This window comes from Haliotis rufescens, unplaced genomic scaffold (assembly GCF_023055435.1).
Source record: "Haliotis rufescens isolate VD_foot unplaced genomic scaffold, xgHalRufe1.0.p SCAF_141, whole genome shotgun sequence".
Classification (NCBI taxonomy): Eukaryota; Metazoa; Mollusca; class Gastropoda; order Lepetellida; family Haliotidae; genus Haliotis; species Haliotis rufescens.
This window is the reverse complement of record NW_025963826.1, coordinates 48,462-70,706: the sequence shown is the minus strand read 5'-3', so window position 1 is coordinate 70,706 and position 22,245 is coordinate 48,462. Positions and strand designations below refer to the sequence as shown.

The following is a 22,245-nucleotide window of genomic DNA, read 5'->3' as shown; positions in this document are numbered from 1 at the left end:
ACGGGGATACCCTCATTTCGGATAACCGACACCCGGCGGACCGCGCCATACCCACTTAGACCTTGTACTGCAAGCGAGTCTGTGCCGGCGATGGTAGGCGGCAATGGAAATACCCACACGTAAAGAAACATATTATACCCTTTAACAAAAACGCAATGCGGGTATTTTCGACCATAAAAGCGAAATTAGCAGCCACAGAGGTGCAAAATGAAGAGGTTTGACGTGTTATAGTGATAGTGACAAATTACCCGGATAAAAATGATCACAACCAGTACATGCAAATTAGTCGGGAAACACGTACGATTCTGAAAAACGCACACAGTGCATTAACAAAAGGGCCATGGAGCTAACGGAATTAAAGTGCAGGGTTTTTGATTGCCTGACATCGGCCTCAATCGAACAGTGACAGTTTAACAGCATGCCACAATTAACAGAAGTGCAAAGAAATAACGCCAGAGGCTGTAGCAAGGGTTTTCAATGTAGCGCCCAGCACCATCACACGGCTATGGGGTCGGTTTTAACAGCATTGGTAAACACGTGATCGGCCAAAGTCGGGACGACGAAGAGTAACCACCCCGGCCTAAGATCACTACATCCGACTGCGCCTCCTACGTGAAAGGACACAGCTACCTCAACCGCATCCCAAATACCCGGACTGCGCAGAATCTCCGACCAGACGGTACGAAACCGTTTAAGAGAAACAGGTCTTCCAGCAAGACGTCCCGTTTGCCGCGTCATTTTGTGTCGACATCATCGTCAACAACGACTGCATTGGTGTCGTCAACATAGGGTATGGCTTCATTTCTCCTCCGTCGAGGGGATGGAAGAGCACGGGTCTGCAGACGTCGGGGTAGAACGTTACGCCGGAAACTGCGTACAGGAAGTGGACAGGTTTGGTGGGGGTAGCGTTATGATCTTGGTGGCTATCTCTAATCATGGTAGGAAAGGCTTGGTCCATATCCAAGGCAACCTTACGGCTCAACGATACATCAACGAGATTCTCCTACCAAACGTTCTCCCAAATGCAGCCAACGGCAACGGCGAATTCCAACAGGACAACGCTCGACCGCATACGGTACGGATCACAAGAGCCTGTCTACACAACAACAACGTTGATGTTCTCCCCTGGCCCGCCAGATCCCCGGATTTGAACCCGATAGAGCATCTGTGGGATGACTTGGATTGAGGGCTACCCCGACGTCAACCACAACCCCAGATGTTGCAGCAGTTGTCTTTTGCGTTGCAGGCCAATTGACCTACAATTCCCAAGAGTGTGATTCACATACTCGTCTCTTCCATGGGCAGGAGATGTCAGTCCGCTATCGATTCCAAAGGGGGACATACGCGTTATTGTGGGTAGACTGACCTTCACCTTGGACTTTACTATGTACCGATAACTGAGATTACTACAATCACCAAGCGTTCTCTCCACAACAATTTGGCTCAATACCTTGTACGGTTCCTCGTATAAATGTATTTTCGTACCTCACACAAATCTGGTTTTGCGTTTCTTTTTTTTATACAAACAGCACAATGCCGGTATGTTAATCTACCATGACCCTTTATGTTGACAAATGTAGTGAGTGATGTGTCATGGGTCCAATGGACTGAGTTGCTTGTGGATCTCTAGTAAGGACTCATCGACAATATTCTTCCAACAAAGTATAGCACTGTGTTGTAACATTACTTTTCATTTTTACTTCACTCCCATTATTCTTTACTTGCAAACACAACAGAAAGAGTGTAGCACAGCTACTTCTTATACCAACTTGTTTTAAGGGACCCCACATGAAAATTACGCCATCTTTGGAAAGTTCAGTTATACACCGCCCGTCACTATTATTATGAAACACAGCTCATTGTGAAGCAGGAAATATGACGTCACAGTATCTTCCGTCGCTATTGTTTGAGACCCGTGAAGATGCGGGGTAGATTAGGTCTTCAGCAACCCATACTTGCCGTAAAAGGCGACTATGCTTGGAGTAAGAGGCGACTAACGGGATCGGGTGGTCAGGCTCGCTGACTTGGTTGGTGCATGTCATCGGTCCCAATTGCGTGGATCGATGCTCATGATATCAATCACTGGATTGTCTGGTCCAGACTCGATTATTTACAGACCGCCGTCATATAGCTGTAATATTGTTGAGTTCGGTGTGAAACAACAAACAAACAAAGCTATTATTTGAAATGTTCCCTGGTCAAAATATATTGCCTCACATACTTTCAATACGGAGTTTTAACCTATTATCAATTGTATATGTCATAATTTCTAAATAGAACTGTTTTTCTATAAATAGTATCTACCGCTATCATGCGGACGTGTACTTTTTCAATCAGAATTGTTTAACATGGTTTGAAACCTCTCATTTTTCCAATAAGAGTCGGAAATTTTACATCTATTTTCTTACATCTTCATGGTAAAATGTATTACAATGTCACCTTGACATTGGCTATATGACCCACTTTGAACATTAAAAAGCTCCAGGGACTGTTTGCATGTCACGCTTCTGATTTACAATACGGGTAAGGCTTTCTTAAAGCTTAGAAGGTTAATGGCGTGTCGAAATTCACTGTAAATCATGCTCGTGCAACTCATTGAGCCACGGCTCGCTTGACAACGACTAAAGACGGAAAAGGTAATAGTTGGTTACAAATGATTTAATGTTGCTTTGAACAAGGAAGATCAAGAAAAAAGCATGTCCTCGGGTGCAATAAGACTTGCACCTTGTCCTGATGTTATTACACATGAGCACGGCCACCGTCTAAAACATGAGTAAATGAGATGTCTACACTCACATGTGGAGAATATAGATGTTTATTTTGGTTTTAAGAGTAGGAGAATTGCTAATAACGGTAAATGTTGGTAAATATGGTATTGAAGAAGTGAGTGAGTGAGAGAGTTGGGTTTAACGCCGCTTTTAACAGTAGTTACAGTTATATCGCGGCGTGTCAGCTTAATGTTGGAGGAAAGCCCGAAGTGATGCAGGTCTCAGACGTTTACCACTTCGGTGAAACCCACGAGCAAGGGTATGGTGCTGACAAACCTAGAAACATAATCGGGGCGGACCGGGATTCGAACCCACAATCATAGGTTTCTGGCGGGCCCACGGGACGCAACTCTGCACAGCGAATCGCGGCGCCTTAGACGACTGGGCCACCCGTGACCCCGTATTGAAGAATGTATAAACTCAAAATTTTGTGTAATGAATTTCACCTTAATTTGTCTTGAACTTTAATTTATTGAAAGAAAACCATCCAAAAATCTTCAGTCCTCTGATCCGATTACGAACATTGCTAACTTTCCCCCAACACTGGGACATGATGTAAAATCTCGCAATGTTATTTTACATTATATCCTTGTGTCGCAATCTGTACCTTTGATAAAAAAAACCATTTTGTAGCAAAAACTTTTCGGGAACACGATAATTTGAAAATATATCGTGTTCTCGCACTTTTGGCATTTTAAGCTTGTTCGACTGGTGGAGAACGCGAGAATGTCCCTTATCGTATTCTTTTAAAATATACACCTACCTTGCTAGTTAGGCAGCAGTCAGTCTAATCTCGAGGTCAAAGACGACTAACGTCACCCCGCTTCGTGTAGTACAGCGCTTATCAGCTCGTCTGCACTGTGTTGAGTCGACTTATGAGTCAACATTCTATTTTAGTTTAATTGTTGCTTGTCGACACGCCCAACAATATTTTAGCTGTATGACGGGAACCTGTGATATAGGGCTCCATTATTTCCAGGCATGCAACATTAAGAGGGTACATATTTGACGCTCTATTTACTTACCTTTGTTAGGGGTTTGAGTAATGCATTCAGCAGAATATATCATTGGCGGAGGATATGAGTATATGAAGCTTGGTTGTCTGTTTATTATCCACCGCCACGAAGTGGAAGGGGGATATAGGAATGGGTGCCGTCCGTCTGTTCGTCACATTTCGTTCCCGGAGCAGAACACAAAAACCATGAGAGATATCTTAACCAAACTTGGCACATAGATAGGTCTAGTGGTGATCTGGTGCCTTTTGATACTTTGGGATTTTTGAAAGAAATAGTTTTCGAGTTTCCATGGCAACGACTTTGACTTTCACTGAAAATGGCGGTAGTCCTCGTTTTAGGAGCAGATCTTGAAAACCATACAATATTTTTAAACCAAACTTGGCACCTAAAGAGGTCTAGTGGAAAACTGGTGCCTTTTGATAGTTTGGGATTTAAAAAAAAAATGTTTTCGAGTTTCCATGGCAACGTCTTTGACTTGGACTGCAAATGGCGGTAGAGCTTGTTTCCGAAGCAGATCTTGAAAACCGTACACTATTCTGTCAGGGTTGAACGAGAAAACAGTATCCAGGAACTTTAGCATGGGGCCTCAACAATCCACAAATCACAAGGTAGCACCAATGAACAGATGATTGGGATCATGACAATGACACAAGGAAGTAAATTTAAAGCCCACCCTGGTCAAGTGTATACAATGCCCAGTAGGGTCAAATCAAGGAAAGGCCTAAAACTGGTAGGTTTTGATGAACACAAAATTGGAGTAAACAAAAAAAAGCATTGGATGAGATGACTAGATTGCGGAATGAAAGACTGTTCACCTTGGAACACCATGTAGAGAACATTCATGGTGATGGATTCCAGGTGGCTCACTTGAATGTTTGATCCCTCAGTGCTCATTTCGAAAATGTGAAGAAGGATAAAGAGATTTTCGAGAGAATTTTCAGAATTGAAGAATGGCATTACATGATAAAGAGGTTATCACGCTTATGTGTTTGTGGATGGTAGTAAATATCCTCTATTAGGAATAAACACTATGATATTTACCATCCCCAAACACACTCGCGTGATAACCTCCCCCATCCTTTCTCTCTTTTATTTTATTTATATATTTATTGGCGCGTGCGTTCGTGCTTGCGTGCGTACGTGTGTGTGTGTGCGCGCGCGCGCGTGTGTGTGTGTGTGTGTGTGTGTGGGGGGGGCTTATTGTTCTCTTAACTGCTGTAATACCGTGAATTGTATAATGTTGTTTAACTTGATATCTCGTACGCTGTAAAACAAATCTTCCAGCTATGTGACGGCGGTCTGTAAAATAATCGAGTCTGGACCAGACAATCCAGTGATTGACATCATGAGCATCGACCCACGCAATTGGGATCGATGACATGTATCAACCAAGTCAGCGAGCCTGACCTACCGATCCCGTTAGTCGCCTTTTACGACAAGCATAGTCGCCTTTTACGGCAAGTATGGGTTGTTGAAGGCCTATTCTACCCAGGAATCTTCACGGGTCGAAGCTCAGAAAGATTAGGACATAATGAACCAGGAAGAAATAATAACACTCGCATGTGAAATACAATTCGTCTCACAAAGTCAGTATGGCACACATGCTAATAATCGTTTAATAATCGTTTAATAATCACTATATGTTATCTTATTTTAGTATCTACTACAGGTTGTCATATCCTCTCAGTCTGGATTATCCGTGGGCATACTGTTGATTGAACAATGTGTTTTTCACTGTTCAACCCTGCGTCTGGTAGTGGCGATATGTGGAGCCGCTATGGGATCACTGCAGTTTGGCTACAACACTGGTGTCATCAACGCTCCTGAAGCTGTAGGTAAACCTTCGTACCCTGCACATGCCGTAAACTCGACATGACGTAGCCTGCACATGCCGTACCATGGGCATAAAATACCCTTCACATTATGTACACTGCACATGACGTATTCTGCAAATGACGTAGCCTGCACATGACGTAATCTGCACGTGACGTAATCTGCACGTGACGTATTCTGCACATGACGTAGCCTGCACATGGCGTGTTCTGCACATGACGTGTTCTGCACATGGCGTGTTCTGCACATGACGTGTTCTGCACATGACGTGTTCTGCACGTGACGTGTTCTGCACATGACGTAGCCTGCATATGCCGTATTCTGTACATTACATAACCTGCACATTGTGCAACTCCCGCACATGACGTACCCTTCACATGACGTAACCTTGACAAGACGTAACCTGCACACGCCGTACCATTGGCTTGAAGTAGCATGCACATAACATACTCTTCACATGACGTAGCCTGCACATGGCGTGTTCTGCACATCACGTAGCCTGCACATGACGTGTTCTGCACATGACGTTTTCTGCACATCACGTGTTCTGCACATGACGTATTCAGGACATGACGTAGCCTGCACATCACGTGTTCTGCAAATGACGTATTCTGCACATGACGTACCCTTCACATGACGTGTTCTGCACATGAAGCACCCTGCACATGAAGTAACCTGCACGTGACGTACCCTGCACATGACATTCCATACACATCACGTACTCTCCTGGGACTCTCGGGACGCAAACTCGTTCCCTACTTAATGAACAAGTTTCTTCATGTTTTTACGTGCATGTGTCACGATGGAAATGCCTTGAATAAAAGTGAAAGCACTCACAGTTGCAGACCCGGGTAACACATGTGTTACAGACAGTCCGCAGCATGTAGGTTTCACCTAATTATCAGCTGATTTGCTTATCCTTGTCCACCTGTTTGGCAACATAAGCACCTTGTGAAACCTGTTTTGTTTTTGTATTTATTATTTAGAGGATCAAGGAGTTCATGAACGCCACAGCTATATCACGTGACAGTCAAGAGATGGACGTGGACACTCAGACCAACCTGTTCGCCGTTCTGGTTGCAGCCTTTGCCATCGGCGGCGCCGTCGGGGGTCTGTTGGCCGGACTGTGGGCAGATTACTTTGGCCGGTGAGTTTACGGAATTGTTTCCTCTGAATATTACCCCCCTGCAATGATACCACGTGCACATGGCCTGCTCTGTACTCGATATACCCTGTACATGACGTGTACTTGGCGTACCGTGTAGATAACTTATCAAGCCCAATACGTACATATATCTAAATGTGGCATACCTTTTATTCAATGTACACTTCACATGACGAAGCGCATGGATTACCCGCCACACAACAATCCCTATTCATGGCGCACCCTCCCAATGACGCCCCCTTCACACGACCTGTTCATGACATACTTTGCACATGACGTACTATGTACAGTACGTCCCCTTCACATGACCTGTATATGAAAATATATGTACGACACACATTGCACATGACGTACTCTGTAATATGTATATGACATCCCCTACACATGACGACGCACTGTGAAGTCGACGTACAATGTACATGACACCAACAGAACATGACGTTTCACGCACATGGCATACACTACATGACGTACACTGTAGACGGCGCACAGTGATGATGACGTACAATGTACATGACATCAACTGACCATGACGTTGCATGCATATTGCATACACTTGATGACGTACTCTTTGTACGCAGCACTGTGTAGATGGCGGACCTTAAACATACCAAAGATGTTGTGTGTTAGAGGGACTGTGAGCAGTCTGGCGGTGATTAAAATAACCATGCAAATATCTAAATTCACGTGGTGACCAAGAAAAATGTACGTCGTATTGTCAATGTCGCCAAGCGATACCATTCAGTTAGTATGTAAATTTAGTTGATAACGGGATCATTCCTCATAATGTATTATTGTGATGTTATCGTGCATGCACGTAGTTACATATAAGTGCGATTGTCTTGAAAGCGACGTCTCACCCCACAGCACAGTACAGCACAGCACAAATCTTGTGGGCATGTTTGAAGCTGCCAACGAGAGCGACCTATGTCATGCATCATCTTCTCAATCACGTTGGTCACACCTTTGACACGATTCCATATTTTAGCGTCTTGAGTGCTTTACAAATACACACCTTCGACACCCACCTCCACCCCTGATAATTTTACTGAAATGGTTCTGAATTCTGATTTCAGAAAGAATGGCTCTTTGATTAACGCCGTCATAGGCATTGGCGCTGCGGCGCTGCGGCTCTGCTGTACTTCAGCCGAATGACGGCGTCCTATGAGATGATCATTGTCGGGAGGCTGGTGGTGGGATTCAACTGTGGTATGTATGAATCCATGACAACATCAGCTATCAATACAATTCTATATAAACCTCCAGTGCCATCACTCCATTGTCCTGTCAATGTATCACATACAAAGACCCTTGCTTGCCGCAAAAGGCGACCATGCTGATCTTTAGAGGCGACTAGCGGGATCGGGTGGATAGGCTCGCTGGCTTGGTTGATGCATGTCATCGTATCCAAATTGCGTAGATCGATGCTTATGATTTCAATCACTGGATTGTCTGGTCCAGACTAGATTATTTAGAGACCGCCGTCATAATCAGTGCGGCGTTCAACAAACAAATGCTTTCAAACTTTTAGTTTCAACAGAATCAGTAAATGCACTATCGCGTCACTCGACTTTTCGTCCATCGATCACATGCTTGTCTGCTTTGTTTACCGGCTGACGTCAGACAGAAAATACTTAACTTTTATGCAAATTGTCTGCTACAGTAGGTCTGGACATGGTTATCCTTTCGAGAACCCCTGGAGTAATCACAGTTTTTTCAGCTGTTCATTCATATTTTATGAATACAGCTATTTTGCTCTTAACGCCAAATGGTGTGTGTTTCGGCGGATAATCAAGACTGGTTATTTTCTTGCAATGGCATTTATATTCGACTGTAGCACATAATCTACGACGCATTCTCTTTTTTAGGTCTCTACACGGCTCTTGCGCCCATCTACCTCAGCGAGATTGCCTCAGTTAACATCCGAGGAGCTCTAGGTGTCTTGCATCAGCTTTTTGTCGTTTCCGGCCTTCTTATCTCGCAGATCCTCGGCTTTCCCGAGATATTCGGAAACAACCAGTCCTGGCATGTTCTTTTAGGTGAGTTTTTGCCATGTAAACTATTATCATGACCCTGATGAATAACAAATACCACGTGGAGCGTCCATCAGTTTTTGACTTCGTATTTTTTAACAATGCATGCACGCAAATAAACGTTGCCAGGGTTTAAACAAGTGTTTCCGTGGCCTTTGATTGGCAGTTTCCATACGAATGTTTCCGGACTACTGTTACCTGATTGGCTGATAAAAGAATGGGCGGGGCTTATTGTATGATTGCGCTGTAACTGATTTCTTATTATTGTCCACAGTTTTTTGTCCATGGTTAGATAAGCAATCCGTGAAATTATTACTGTTGACGTATTTAAAAATTAATTAACTTTCAAAATGTAGAGGAATTACGCAAAGTCCGCTCACCGATGTTTAAGCGCAAAAATATATTGATTATTTATTTATATATTTGAAAGTTAATTCATTTTTTAAATAAACCGGTGCCAAAAACGTTTTTGTTTTTATGGTTGGTTGGTTGGTTTGTTGTTGAACGCCGCACTCAGCAATATTCCAGTTATATGGCGGCGCTCTGTAAATAATCGAGTCTGAACCAGACAATCCAGTGATTAATATCATGAGCATCGATCCATGCAATTGGGATCGATGACATGCATCAACCAAGTCAGCGAGCCTGACCTCCCGATCCCGTTAGTCGACTCTTAAGACAAGCATAGTCGCCTTTATAGCAAGAATGCGTTGCTGAAGACCTCTTACATTCCGGATCTTCACGGGTCGAAGATTCCATGAAGGACATTCTTTAGAAGATTAGGGATAAATGCCGGAGCAGTTAACACAGGCGGGAGGTTTGTCAGTGTCTGCTGTCTTAACATTTTCCACCCCATCGACTGTGATGAGTTGCTGTTACCATTAAAAATACTTCAGCTCATTGGCATCGCTCTGTTGATTTAAGAATTTCGTACATTTGTTTGATTGTCTTTCTTAATGGACTTTGTAAACCACGTATTTCTTCAAAATATTTCCTCATATGTTCTCGGTTAATTTAAACAAATACGGGTTATGTGAATTGACTTCTACCAGGCCTGACGTCACTTCCTTGTGTTTTACAACTGGTGGTGATGCCTTTCTGCCCGGAGACCCCTCGACATCTGCTGATAACACAGAAAACAGGATGCACGGAAAGGTTTGTGACATAGCAACACTCCATGGTCAATTGTGAATCTAGTCAGTTCGAACTAAAAAGGCTACAGTTCGTACATGCATAATTTTGTAAGCATTGATTGTATGATATGAACCACCTCAGTAAGCCAATCGCACTCACAATGTTTCATGTGGCTTTGTGAAATGTTTGTTTGTTTGTTGTTTAACGCCGCACTCAGCAATATTCAAGCTATATGACGGCGGTCTGTAAATAATCGAGTCTGGACCAGACAATCCAGTGATTAACATCATGAGCATCAATCGACGCAATTTGGATCCATGACATGCATCAACCAAGTCAGCGAGCCTGACCACCCGATCCCGTTAGTCGCCTTTTACGACAAGCAGCGAGCCTGACCACCCGATCCCGTTAGTCGCCTTTTACGACAAGCATAGCCACCTTTTACGGCAAGCATGGGTTGCTGAAGACCTATTCTATCCCTGTATCTTCATGTGTCGAACCTTTACAGTGCTAGCCCACTGAGATACCATGCCGCAGATACCATGACACAGAGCCGACCAGCCCTTGGTTTAATCTCCAGAATCTCTAGAGTTCAAGTCAGGATGACGCGGTCGGGGATCGAACCACTGACTTTCGTAAGATGCTCTATCCACAAGACCACTGGGCCCCGTTCCTCAAAGCGACTTCCTTAAGTGTTAATGTATTGGAATAAGGATCACCTTAGCGCTAAGATGGCTTTGTGGAACGGGGCCCTGATCTTTAGTAAAATCTTGTTATGGACGAAAATAAGCACATACTTACAATGTTAGAATATTTTTTGTTGTTAATGAACCGATGTTTCTTCACACAGTACTGGAGTCGCTTCGTGGCGGCGGAGACGTGGGTGGGGAAGTCGCGGAGATGAAGAAGGAAGCCGAACAAGCCATGTGTGACGCTAAGGTGTGCACTGATCACAAGAACGTCAAAGTTTGCTTGTTTGTTTGTTTGTTGTTTAACGCCGCACTAAGCATTATTCAAGCTATATAACTGCGGTCTGTAAATAATCGAGTCTGGACCAGACAATCCAGTGATTGACATCATGAGCATCGATCCATGCAATTGGGATACGAACACATGCATCCACCAAGTCAGCGAGCCTGACAATCCGATCCCGTTAGTTGCCTCCTACGAAAAGCATAGTCGCCTTTTACTGCAAGCATCGGTTGCTGAACCAGATCTTCACGGGTCGAATGGCAAAATATATCTTCAAGTAACATTAAGCTGTGGGACGAAAGACAAAAAGAGAGCTGGCCCATGGATTTCAACTTCATTTGGTACTCGTAGTGCTACGTGTATGATGCACGTATGATGTCCAAGCACGAAGAGGCAAAGTTTCACCGTAATATATATAACACGAAACCATTTTCACGATGATCACGTTTCTACTCCAGATTAGCGCCATCATGTTTGTTCAGGAGCGGTCTCTGCGCATGCCCCTCATCATCAGTATCGTCATGCATCTCTCTCAGCAACTCTCAGGCATAAATGTGGTAAGTCGTGTGTCGTTGGTTGCTGGTGTGTTGTTTAACGCCGCAATTAAGCCATGTTCAAACTACAGTAAACTACGTTTATAACGAACACGCTTATAACGAACTGGCGGATATAACGAACTTTTTTTTTTGGTCCAAGCCATTTGCAGTATATATGGTGTATATATGTTTATAACGAACTACGGTTACAACGAACTAAAATTAGTGGTCCATTTGAGTTCGTAATAACCGTAGTTTACTGTATCTGAGATTGAGATACAGTGACACGGAAGTCACCGAGCCTGACCACCCGATTCATTTACTCGTTCCCTTCAGACAAGCAAAGGTTGTTGGGGACCCATATGTTTACCCAGAATCCCCACGCCTTTGTTTTTTGTCCCTTCTACTCGCAATTCGTGACATATGTATACTTACGACTCCCAAACTGTTTAAGACTGCCTTTCCTAATCAAGTTAATGACCATTAGCGTCAATATATATTTTGCGTTTTGCATTGATGCATGTACCTCAAGTTTGCTAAGTCAATTCCTTTAAAATAAATACGTCAAAAATAATAATATTTTCTGTTTATTGAATAATGGACACACAAAAGACTAGTTTTCAAACTCGAAAACATTAATATTTATGAAAAAGGTAATATGATTGCGATTGAACTAACCCTAGAAAAGTATGAATTAGCAATAATTAATATGTGGCCCAAATAACGACGAGCCGTCATTCTATGAAGTATTTGATTCAATAGTTTGATCTTTGGAGAGTGGCCTTGTTGTGGTTCGTGGTGACTGGGACGCCATTCAGGACTTCAGGACTTTAGTTTGGACACCAATAATGACATACATTTGAACAATCCAAAAACAAGAGAGCGAGAAAACAGCCCAACTATATCAAAATAACGATGAAACGTCTGACCATTTCCCTATCGATGACCAGCTATTTGTCGAAACCGTATAATTGATAAGAATTGAAACCACATTCAAAATTCCATGACGTTGACGAGAAGAAACTGAAAAAGAAAGAAAAGATAAAATCGGTAAACCGAACTGACAAAGAAGTTTAACGAGATAAGGCAGAAGATGAAACAGAAAAGGGTAGGCTTATAGTGGAAATAAAATTAATTGAAAGATGCATTTGAGAATATAAAACAAATTACAACACAAGTGTCAATTATACGATCTAAAGCTCGGTGTATTGAAAAGGGTGAGAAGCCGATTCGTTCTTATAAGGACTTGAATCTTGAAATTTCTTCAATAAATTCTTTACACGAATCAAAGTTTCAAATGGAGATCTACTTGACAAACAGGTGGACATGCAGAACGATGTCAGTTACTTCTGTCATAAGCTATATGGTACACAGGATGCTTCTCATGTTGACTCACTATTACAGAATTAAGATGTTGTGATGAACTGTAGATGCTTCAGAATGTTATATACAGGCTATTCTGCAAGTGTTATACTCCCCCCAACTAGAATTAAAGACATAATACAGTCTAATAAAATTGCAATGATAAAGAGGTAGGACCAGCATTTATCTATGAATCAGCCTAAATTTGGTTCCGTAATAACATTTTAAAATAATTGACAAAATAAGGCAATTTACAGAACGCACTTATTCGACATTAGGGGATTATTGTGTAATGGATGTTTAACTTCAATGGTATTCGTCAAGCGGAAATACAAATGTAGTTTTGCACGTATTTGAGAAATTGGAAAACAAAAATTAATGTAACTTTGATGGCTTTTGTGTGTTCTGAAATAATAAGCTCAGTAGTTGGTATGAAAGGCTGTTTGACATATAAACGAAAGTTAATCCAAAATATCTATCTAAATAACTTCCCAGACGACCCTGCTGGAACGACCATTGAAACTAATATGAAAGGTTGTTTATCATCCCAAATTGGCTCCCGCAGGAGATATCGCTTGGGTGAGATCAAGCGATATCTACATTGTAGATATCGCTGCAATGAAATTGAATCACGATGCCTTGCAGACCATTGTGACATAAGTGTTACCATAACGTCACAATCAAATGACATCACTAATGACTCTGCCACTGAGGCTGTTAGCAGTACATAGACACCGCGTATTACTGTCGACAAGCTGAAAAAGTTGGAAGAAAGATGTTGGATGATAAAAAAATCTCACACTCGTGTCCTTTGGAATGGCAAGCCTCGGAGTTTTTCCACTTTTATCAACTCGTGTTGGTATATTGGATATCAAAAGACACGAAGGTTAGATACTCTTTGTATCTGAAGTGATGGATTTGTGAAGAGTATGTTACTTGAACCTTTTACATTTGGACGAAACTCATTTAGAACGGGAGGTCGTCAGGGATGAGTTGAAAATAAAATCAAGATTAGTTTTACTTACATAACGACAAACATACACGTGTGTGCGTGTAACTTGTTTTGCTTGTTTCTGAACTGATCTCCAGCTCGTTTCTCGCCGACAGGCTATACTGCACGTTTTCTATTACAGATCTTCTACTACTCGGGGAACCTGTTCAAGGGGGCGGGGCTAGATGAATCCGCAGCCACACACGCCACGAGCGGAGTGGGAGCTATCATGGTTGCCATGACACTCGTGACGATTCCACTCATGGACCGGGTTGGTCGACTCTGCATCTGATTGGTCTCGGCGGAATGATCGTGTCTAGCATATTAATAACAGTGTGCCTCTCGCTTTTGGTGAGTAAGAGAGATTACAGCATAACGAGATATGTTTTATCTACTGTGTTAAGCCACAGTTCACAGCATCCCAGTTATGTTAGGGCTGCCTGTATATTATCGAGTCTGGACGAGACAAACCAGTGATTGATATTCTGCGCAACGATCTACGCCTAAATGGACAGAGTGGGTGAGTGAGTTAATATCTAACGTCGCATCGGCATTATTTCAGCCAAATAGCGACGAGAACAGGTTATTGCATTCATTTTCCAATGAATGTAAAAACATAAGCCATACCCACCGAGCCGCACTACTTTTATTACTGCGGAATGTGGGGAATCTTGAAATTAATGCGTCTCCAAATTATGACTCAGTTGTCAAACAAATTTGGGCATAACAATATTATTTATAAATGTTTAAAACGCGGGCTTCAGGCCATAAGTAACCAAAGTTAGGCCACCTCGCTGGGGCGTGCTGCTGTGTATTGGCAGAAGTACTGCTGTGCTGCGTCAGGCAACAACCAAACACGTTTAATTTGTACGCAAAGTGTGTGAGCGGTGGGTGCGACTGGTATGGCAGGATATGCTCACACTTTTCTCGAACACCTGTCATAGATGATTAATTCATTAAGTTAGCATATGCCATTAAATTATTTTTACAGTATTCCAGTTATATCATGGATGTCATGGGTAGATACGCATGGATGTTCAATGTGCTGTCACCCTTCTCAATCTTTCCGTAAGATGAACTCACATGACAAACAAATCCTGAATACCCCAGTGGCCAGCAGTAGTGAAATAAAAGACAGAAAAGACGATTGGTAGCAGAAACTCACAATGTGGCAAAAGTTGACAGAAGTCAGAAACAGCAGCCCTCAGAAAACAGCCATGCAATGTATGGATTTCTGTTCGACTTGTTACAATGGTTACAATGGACACATCGTAAAAAAGATTTGCAAGAAATTATTCAAGCCAAATGTTCTCTTTTGTCCATTTCGCCCGATATGGACATTAATTATGTAATCCTTGTGCAGTTATCAAATGATTGGTTGGTTGGGTTTGTTGTTTTACGCCGCACTCAGCAATATTCCAGCTATATGACGGCGGTCTGTAAATAATCGAGTCTGGACCAGACAATCCTGTGATTAATATCATGAGCATCGATCCACGCAATTGGGATCGATGACATGCATCAGCCAAGTCAGCGAGCCGGACCATCCGATCCCGTTCGTCGTTCTTACGACAAGCAGAGTCACCTTTTACGGCAAGCATGGGTTGCTGAAGACCTATTCTACCTCGGAATCTTCACGGGTCCCCACCGCCGTCAGAGTACACAAACACACAAGGAATCCAGGAGATACATGACAGGCGGTCCCCACGTGTCACTGATTAAACCACCTTGCTATATGATAAGCAGGACAGTGGGGACCTTCAATATAATTATGCTGAGATGGAATAGTCTTGGAGTGAACTATTGAAGTGGATCTTTGAGATACGTATCATTCCGATGAATAATGACCACCGCGAAACATCAGTTACAACGAACACATGTGAAGATATATCACTGGTTGTTACTCACCATCGCTGATTTATATAAAGGAAAATACCTTCATTAATTTGAGACGGGTTTTTTTATTATCCACGTGTCCTTAAGTTAAATAAGAAGAAAGGTGTCCATATCGCTACAACGTTGTCATAGTGTGTTCGTAGTCATATAGGCGTTTCTGAGGGACTCGTAAGAGGCAACCAGTGATGGTCGTAAGATGCAACCTGTGATGGTGGTAGGAGGCAACGTGTGATGGACGTAGCAGGCAGCCTGTGATGGTCATAAGAGGCAGCCAGTGATGTTCGTAGGAGGCAACCAGTGATGGTCGTAGGAGGCAACCTGTGATGGTTGTAGAAGGCAACCAGTGATAGTCGTAGAAGGCAACCTGTGATGGTCGTAGCAGGCAACCTGTGATGGTCGTAGAAGGCAACCTGTGATGGTCGTAGCAGGCAACCTGTGATGGTCGTAGGAGGCAACCAGTGATGTTCGTAGGAGGCAACCAGTGAAGGTCGTAGGAGGCAACCTGTGATGGTCGTAGGAGGCAACCTGTGATGGTCGTAGGAGGCAACCTGGAATGGTCGTAGGAGGTAACCTGTGATGGTCGTAGCAGGCAACCTGTGATGGTCGTAGAAGGCAACCTGTGATGGTCGTAGCAGGCAACCTGTGATGGTCGTAGAAGGCAACCTGTGATGGTCGTAGGAGGCAGCCAGTGATGGTCGTAGGAGGCAACCTGTGATGGTCGTAGGAGGCAACCAGTGTTGGTCGTAGTAGGCAACCTGTGATGTTCGTAGGAGGCAACCAGTGATGGTCGTAGCAGGCAACCTGTGATGTTCGTACGAGGCAACCTGTGATGGTCGTAGCAGGCAACCAGTGATGGTCGTAGCAGGTAAGCAGTGATGGTCGTAGGAGGCAACCAGTGATGGTCGTAGGAAGCAACCTGTGATAGTCGTAGGAGGCAACCTGTGATGGTCGTAGGAGGCAACCGGTGATGGTCGTAGGAGGCAACCTGTGATGGTCGTAGGAGGTAACCTGTGATGGTCGTAGCAGGCAACCTGTGATGGTCGTAGCAGGTAACCTGTGATGGTCGTAGGAGGCAACCTGTGATGGTCGTAGGAGGCAACCTGTGATGGTCGTAGGAGGCAACCTGTGATGGTCGTAGCAGGTAACCTGTGATGGTCGTAGGAGGTAACCTGTGATGGTCGTAGGAAGCAACCTGTGATGGTCGTAGGAGGCAACCTGTGATGGTCGTAGCAGGTAACCTGTGATGGTCGTAGGAGGCAACCTGAACTGGTCGTAGGAGGCAACCTGTGATGGTCGTAGGAGGCAACCTGTGGTGGTCGTAGGAGGCAACCTGTGATGGTCGTAGCAGGTAACCTGTGATGGTCGTAGGAGGCAACCTGTGATGGTCGTAGGAAGCAACCTGTGATGGTCGTAGCAGGTAACCTGTGATGGTCGTAGGAGGCAACCTGTGATGGTCGTAGCAGGTTACCAGTGATGGTCGTAGCAGGTAACCAGTGATGGTCGTAGGAGGCAACCTGTGATGGTCGTAGGAGGTAACCTGTTATGGTCGTAGGAGGCAGCCAGTGATGGTCGTAGGAGGCAACCTGTGATGGTCGTAGGAGGTAACCTGTGATGGTCGTAGCAGGCAACCAGTGATGGTCGTAGCAGGTAACCAGTGATGGTCGTAGCAGGTAACCTGTGATGGTCGTAGGAGGCAACCTGTGATGGTCGTAGCAGGCAACCAGTGATGGTCGTAGCAGGGAACCTGTGATGGTCGTAGCAGGCAACCAGTGATGGTCGTAGGAGGCAACCTGTGATGGTCGTAGGAGGCAACCAGTGATGGTCGTAGCAGGCAACCTGTGATGGTCGTAGCAGGCAACCAGTGATGGTCGTAGGAGGCAACGTGTGATGGTCGTAGGAGGCAACGTGTGATGGTCGTAGCAGGTAACCTGTGATGGTCGTAGGAGGGAAACAGTGATGGTCGTTGCAGGTAACCTGTGATGGTCGTAGGAGGCAACCTGTGATGTTCGTAGGAGGCAACCTGTGATGGTCGTAGGAGGAAACCTGTGATGGTCGTAGGAGGCAACCTGTGATGGTCGTAGGAGGGAAACAGTGATGGTCGTAGCAGGTAACCAGTGATGGTCGTAGCAGGTAACCTGTGATGGTCGTAGGAGGCAACCTGTGATGGTCGTAGGAGGTAACCTGTGATGGTCGTAGCAGGCAACCAGTGATGGTCGTAGCAGGGAACCTGTGATGGTCGTAGCAGGCAACCTGTGATGGTCGTAGGAGGCAACCTGTGATGGTCGTAGGAGGTAACCTGTGATGGTCGTAGCAGGCAACCAGTGATGGTCGTAGCAGGTAACCTGTGATGGTCGTAGCAGGCATCCTGTGATGGTCGTAAGAGGCAACCTGTGATGGTCGTAGCAGGTAACCTGTGATGGTCGTAGGAGGCAACCTGTGATGGTCGTAAGAGGCAGCCTGTGATGGTCGTAGCAGGTAACCTGTGATGGTCGTAGGAGGCAACCTGTGATGGTCGTAGCAGGTAACCTGTGATGGTCGTAGGAGGCAGCCAGTGATGTTCGTAGGAGGCAACCTGTGATGGTCGTAGGAGGCAACGTGTGATGGTCGTAGGAGGCAACCAGTGATGGTCGTAGGAGGCAACGTGTGATGGTCGTAGCAGGCAACCAGTGATGGTCGTAGGAGGCAACGTGTGATGGTCGTAGGAGGCAACGTGTGATGGTCGTAGCAGGTAACCTGTGATGGTCGTAGGAGGGAAACAGTGATGGTCGTAGCAGGTAACCTGTGATGGTCGTAGGAGGCAACCTGTGATGTTCGTAGGAGGCAACCTGTGATGGTCGTAGGAGGCAACCTGTGATGGTCGTAGGAGGCAACCAGTGATGGTCGTAGGAGGCAACCTGGAATGGTCGTAGCAGGTTACCAGTGATGGTCGTAGCAGGCAACCTGTGATGGTCGTAGCAGGCAACCTGTGATGGTCGTAGCAGGCAACCTGGAATGGTCGTAGCAGGCAACCTGTGATGGTCGTAGCAGGCAACCTGTGATGGTCGTAGCAGGCAACCTGTGATGGTCGTAGCAGGTAACCTGTGATGGTCGTAGGAGGCAACCAGTGATGGTCGTAGCAGGCAACCTGTGATGGTCGTAGCAGGCAACCTGTGATGGTCGTAGCAGGTAACCAGTGATGGTCGGAGCAGGTAACCTGTGATGGTCGTAAGAGGCAACCTGTGATGGTCGTAGGAGGCAACCAGTGATGCTCGAAGGAGGCAACCTGTGATGGTCGTAGCAGGCAACCTGGAATGGTCGTAGCAGGCAACCAGTGATGGTCGTAGCAGGCAACCTGAATTGGTCGTAGCAGGCAACCAGTGATGGTCGTAGCAGGTAACCAGTGATTGTCGTAGCAGGTAACCTGTGATGGTTGTAGCAGGGAATCTGTGATGGTCGTAGGAGGCAACCTGTGATGGTCGTTAGAGGCAACCAGTGATGGTCGTAGCAGGGAATCTGTGATGGTCGTAGGAGGCAGCCAGTGATGGTCGTTAGAGGCAACCAGTGATGGTAGTAGGAGGCAACCAGTGATGGTCGTAAGAGGCAACCTGTGATGGTCGTAGCAGGTAACCTGTGATGGTCGTAGGAGGGGACCAGTGATGGTCGTAGGAGGCAACCAGTGATGGTCGGAGCAGGCAACCAGTGATGGTCGTAGCAGGCAACCAGTGTAGGTAGTAGCAGGCAACCAGTGATGGTCGGAGCAGGCAACCAGTGATGGTCGTAGCAGGCAACCAGTGATGGTCGTAGGAGGCGATGTATTGGATCGGCTTGTCGGACAGCTCGGGGGTTTGGTTGAGTTGAATGTGATCGTGCCCCGACAGCGTGGATAGTTTCCTATAATATCAATCACTGGCTTCTCTGATCACTAAATTGTCTACCCGTCGTCACAGAGATAGACAATTGCGGCATTAAACAACTACCAACAAACGAACAAAGCTATATGGGTGTGACATTGCAGGTTCGACGTCATAACTGAACTTATTCGCTCTTTTTTGTAGGTTCTATACCCTGGTTGATCGTGGCCGAATTGTTCTCCCAAGGGGCAAGATGGTCCGCCATCAGTGTCTCTGTCCTCGTCAAATGGGTGGCGAACTTCTGCGTTGGTTATGGCTTCCCTCATATGCAGGTATGTTGGTCACACACGCGTGTCTCTTGAAAGCAAATACTGCCAGCAAACATATTTGCCGTAAAAGGCGACTAACGGGATCGGGTGGTCAGACTCGCTGACTTGGTTGATGCATGTTATCGATCCCAATTGCGTGGACCGATGCTCATGAGGTCAATCACTGGATTGTCTGGTTCAGACTCGATTATTTTACAGACCGCCGTCATATAGCTGGAATATTGCTGAGTGCGGCGTTAAACAACAAACCAACCATCCAACCTACCAAACCAATATGCATTTGTTCAGCCTTTGCCGAAATATAATGCCACAGTCAGCAACTTTCCAGGTGTATGAGGGGTAATGCGGACCCAAACACACCAGTCGTGGTGTTAGTAGCACTGTCGTCGTCGAGTTGCCATTCACACTCAATCAACGAAGTCCGCTTAGTCGCATTTAACACCAATCATATGTCGTTGTGGACCTGTACCACTCCGGACAGGGGCACGCTTGGCCCAGTCGTCTAAGGCGCCGCGATTCGCCCTCCAGCTTTGCGTCCCCTGGGCACGCCAGAAACCTATGATTGTGGGTTCGAATCTCGGTTCGCCCCGATTAAGTTTCCAGGTTTGTCAGCACCATACCCGTGCTCGTGGGTTTCACCGAAGTGGTAAACGTCTGAGACCTGCGTCACTTCGGGTTTTCCTCCCACATTAAGCTGACACGCCACGATATAACTTGAATACTGTTAAAAGCGGCGTTAAACCCAACTCACTCACTCACTCTGCTCCGGAACTCTCACAGTGTTGAACTTAAAGTTTGGGCACCTAGAAATATCTTTCTTACGGAGTTTTGGAGCACTTTTGTTGGTTTTGTTTAATCGAATGACCGATGTATGTAATTGTTGAAGGATCACTGTAATGGTTGTAAGTATGCAACTCCTGACATCTTGCGGGGTTTTACATAGCATTTGATACATGGAAGTCAGGATGGCCAGATCCGTGAAGATTCGGGGGTAGAATAGGTCTTGAGCAACCCATGCTTGCCGTAAAAGGCGACTATGCTTGCCGAAAGAGGCGACTAACAGGATCGGGTGGAAAGGCTCGCTGACTTGGTTGGTTGTTTGTGTAGTTTTTAAAGCTGCACTCAGCACTATTCCAGCTATATGTCAGCGGTCTGTAAATAATCGAGTCATGACCAGACAATCCAGTGGTTGACATTATGAGCATCGATCCACGCAACTGGGATTGATGACGTGCATCAACCAAGTCAGCGAGCCTAACCACCCGATCCCGTTAGTCGCCTTTTACGACAAAAATAGTCACCTTTTACGGCAAGCATGGGTTGCGGAAGACCTATTTTACCCCGTAATCTTCACGGGGCTGCTGGAAATTGTAACACTATAGGTCCCACTTGAATATTGTATTACTGAAACATCACTTACTCACTAAAATATTCCTTAGTCACTGCACATGTTTGAATTGCTAACATGACAGATGAAACACCCTGATCATGAATTGGTATTTACGAGGTGAGCTACAGGTTCGTCGCAAATTTACACATAATAATCTGTCTCCCGTTTTCTTCTCCAGAAAGGACTGATGAGTTTTTCGTATGTTTGAATTGGTGACATGACAGATGAAACACCCTGAATTGGTATTTACCAGGTGAGCTACAGGTTCGTCGCAAATTTACACATAATAATCTGTCTCCCATTTTCTTCTCTAGAAAGGACTGATGAGTTTTTCGTTCTTGCCCTTCACTGTTCTGCTCGTGCTGTTCTGGATATTCCTATTTATGTTCCTGCCAGAAACGAAAGGCAGAACAATCGAGGAAATCTCATCAGAATGGAAACAAGACAGAATCACAGGACAAAGTTTCAGATCGGAGAGCTATTCGGTTTCTTTTAAGAAAAACACAAATGCCGTTTAGTCAAATAAATAACTCTTAAAATATATATAAACAGATTATAGACTATTCTCTACGGATGAATGAATGTTCTTTAAGCAGCTTTGTCAGCATGCTATTCCTCAAAGCACTCCGATGTCCTCTCTCTTTCTGCAGGACAGACATTTCAACCATTGAACTGTCTGAAGTTAACTCTGCACTTGTAGCGTTGACCATGTGCATACTGACAATGATAGCATTAATTGCAACAGTAAAAATAGCTATATAATACGGCCAGTGCCCTTTGAAAGGTGGTCCAAATAATGTCACCGTGATTTCGTCAATGATGGTTGGTTGGTTGTTTAACGTCGCACTCAGCAATATTCCAAATATGACGGCGGTCTGTATTAATCGAGTCTGGTCCAGACAATCCAGTGACTGACATCATGAACATCGATCTACGCAATTGGAATCGATGACATGTACCAACCAAGTCAGCCAGTCTGACCACCCGATC

At 44.9% G+C, this 22,245-nt stretch overlaps 1 protein-coding gene and 1 pseudogene across 1 annotated transcript in view; one reads left to right on the top strand and one right to left on the bottom strand.

The window, feature by feature from the left end:
• The window catches only part of LOC124140794, a 35,928-nt gene extending 32,279 nt beyond the window's left edge, over positions 1-3,649 (bottom strand). The window contains exon 1 of the mRNA XM_048395777.1: positions 3,532-3,649. The gene's annotated coding sequence lies outside the window, so the exon portion shown is untranslated. The remainder of the gene's footprint in view (positions 1-3,531) is intronic.
• Positions 1,534-21,792, top strand: LOC125379626 (annotated as a pseudogene).
• Positions 21,793-22,245: the final 453 nt, after the last annotated feature.